We start from the raw sequence: 3,154 nt of genomic DNA, 5'->3' as shown, positions 1-3,154 counted from the left end.
CACAGGTGCTGCCCCAGGCTGGGGCCTTTTAAAGACCTCTGATGTCTTTACCTCTGGGCCTGGTGAGGGTCCTCAGAGAAGAGGCTTCCAGTGTTTTCCTGGGAGGTTGAGGAGAGCCTGTCTGGGAACTAAGTGGGGAAGTAGATGGGAAGGCTGAGCATCCAGCCTGCAGAAGTTCATACAACCCCTCCAGCTGTTTATGTGCAGACGTCTGGGGGGTGAGGGAGTGGGGAGAAAATTCTAGGTTTTTTGCAAGGCTGGAGGCGGGTCAATTGCCTGACAGCTCAAAGTAGCTGAAGGAATCTGAGGGATCCAACTTTTTAAAAAGACTTTCAAAAGTGTTTTTATTTTTAGCTCATCCCTCTCCCCATAGTGGGTCCAATTGCCTTTAATTATTTAGCCTTTTGGAGATTCCATGGCATAAATCAGATTGTTTCTTGGCTTTCTACCATACCACCAAGATGTTTTTGGTATTATCTCTTCTTTCTTTCTTTCCAGCCTTGCTGGCTTATACATTAAAGAAAAAAAATGTCCTTACTGCTGGGGTGTTGGGCTTTCAGCAGGGAGAGGATGTAGAGGTTTTAGTTCAAACTACCATTAATGCCTGGAATGTAGATTTCTTTTTAAAAAAAATTCAGATCATACTTGCTTTGGCAGCACATATACTAAAATTGGAACAATACAGAGATTAGCATGGCCCCTGCGCATGGATGACACGCAAATTCGTGAAGTGTTCCATATTTAAAAAAAAAATTGAGATTAATATGGGGGTACATACAATTAGGTTACATGGTTTGCTTTTGTAGGTTACATTCCAAGTTGTAGATGTGTCTTTTGCCCAGGAAGTGTACAGTGTATCTATTGGGTGGGAATTGACCCGACCCCTTCCACTCTGCTCCTCTACTCGAATTTCATTGAATTTTTCTCTCACGTGAACATATAGGTGTTAGTCTACTAGTTCCAATATAGTATTAAGTACATGTGGTGTTTGTTTTTTCATTCTTGTGGTACCTCACTTAGGAGAATGGCCTTCAATTCCATGTAGGGTATTACAAAAGATACAAAACCTCCATCTTTTCGTGGCTGAATAATATTTCATGGTATACATAGACCACAATTTATTAATCTGCTCATGCACTGAAGGGCACTTAGATGGTTTCCACATCTTTGTGATTGTGAATTGTGCGGCTATAAACCTTTGAGCGCAAATGTCTTTATGATAAAATACCTTTTTATCGTTGGAGTGTAGATTTCTTCACTGGCCTGTAACCAAAGACTGGGTTTAATCCAGGCAATGTGTGCTGCCCCTTCCCTGCCTCTACCCTTAGGAAACATTTTCTGATCAGGCTGGTCCTATTCTCTTGCTGAGGCCAGTTTGGATCTCAGATGCCTTCTTATGTCACTCTGAGTGTCTACTACCAATTGATCATAGTTGTCACAGGAGGCAAACCTGTCTCTAGATAGGCCTGGTGGTCCATGCCTGTAATCCCAGTACTTTGGGAGGCTGAACTCCTGCTTGAGGCCAGGAGTTCAATACCAGCCTGGGTGACATAGTGAGACCCTCTCTCTACCAAAAAAAAAAAAAATTACCTGGGTGTCATGGTGTCCATCTGTAGTCCTAGCTACTTGGGAGGCTGAGGCAGGAGGATTGCCTAAGTCCAGGAGTTTGAGACTGCAGGGGGCTGTGACTGCACCACTGCACTCCAGCATGGGCAGCAGAATACCTTTTCTTAAAAAAACCCTTTTCTTAAAAAAAAAGTTGAGAGCTGGGCACAGTGGCTCATGCCTGTAATCCCAGCACTCTGGGAGACTGAGGCAGGTGGATTGCTTGAGCTCAGGAGTTCAAGACCAGCCTGAGCAAAGCGAGACCCAGTCTCTAAAAATAGCTTCTCATTGTGGTAGGTGCCTATAGTCTCAGCTACTTGGGAGGTTGAGGCAAGAGGATCACTTGAACCCCAGAGTTTGAGGTTGCTGTGAGCTATAACACCACAGCACCCCAGGGCAACTGAGTGAGACTGTCTCAAAAGAAAAAAAAGTTGAAGAAGAAAAAGAACAATAATAGTGATAGTAACCCCCCGAACCTATCTCTAATTCTAGCTTGGGCAGTATGTGGCTTACTGGTCATACTGGCCTCTAAGCGTCTTACCTGTCAGTGAAGCTGAGCTTCTGTGTGTCTGATACTATTTTATTTTATTTTATTTTACATTTTGCTTATACGAAAGGTCTTTCTTGGTGGGGGAGGGAGGCTGCTGATAGATGGGCCAGGTGTCTTTGGTGGCCAAGTGGCCTCAGTGAAAGTTATTATTTCCTTCCTGGGCCAATTTATCACAGTCCCGTTACCATCCGCGGCACCCTCTCTTCCCGTTCCACAAAGGTGCCCTTTTCAGAGTGTGCACAAGTTCCTGTTTCCTGCCACTGGGCAGAGCGGAGGTGACTGACCTTCTCTGCTCCTGGTGGATAATTGGCACTCTCCAACCCGTTTGTCAGTGGAGTCATTCCTCGGTCTCCATTTGTGCACTGTGGCCTTCCAGCATTCTCTCCCGGTCACTTTACAACATCGACATTCTTTATGGCTACCAAGAGAGGAGTGATGACAAGAGTCTCCTTCCACTGAAGTAGAAGCATTGTCCCCTATCATCTTATCTGTGCAGATAAAACAATGCTCTGTACCCCATAATGGTGGCTGTGCCCTGGGAATACAGAAGACCTAAGAGGTCGCAGTTGTTACCATGGGGCAGGCGCAGTGGCGACTTTATCTCCATGATCCAGAGGATGACAGCTAAGGGTATGGTGGTCACCAAAGGCCTGTTTAGCCTGCACCACGAGGTGCCACGAGCAAAAGCTTGGCCAGAGGGGGCGCTGCAGAGCTCGTGCCTCCTGCTGAGTTGCCACAGGCCTCCTTCCCTTTTGTCAGTGGAGTCCTTGCAACCTCTCCTGCCAGGCACTGTCATTTTCCCAGATGTGCTAAGTGCTTTCCATGTGTTCTTTTGTCTTCCCAGCTTGGATTGTGAATTCTCCTGGGGAAACAGAATACCTAGTATATACTTAATCAGCTTATTGAATGAATTTTCCAGATAATTTTGTGCACTTTGCACTTAAGAAGAAAAGATATTTGCGAGGCTGATGCTGGTGGATCACCTAAGCTCGTGGGTTC

The 3,154-nt window shown here is 45.6% G+C and overlaps 1 protein-coding gene and 1 pseudogene across 1 annotated transcript in view; both read left to right on the top strand.

The window, feature by feature from the left end:
- TEC (tec protein tyrosine kinase) overlaps positions 1-3,154 on the top strand; it is a 188,035-nt gene that overhangs the window by 5,890 nt on the left and 178,991 nt on the right. The gene's annotated exons all lie outside the window — the stretch shown is intronic.
- On the top strand, positions 646-745 carry LOC111726863 (annotated as a pseudogene).

Source organism: Otolemur garnettii, unplaced genomic scaffold (genome assembly GCF_000181295.1).
Source record: "Otolemur garnettii isolate 467f Iridium unplaced genomic scaffold, OtoGar3 scaffold00083, whole genome shotgun sequence".
Lineage (NCBI taxonomy): Eukaryota > Metazoa > Chordata > Mammalia > Primates > Galagidae > Otolemur > Otolemur garnettii.
This window is presented reverse-complemented; position numbering and strand designations above follow the sequence as displayed.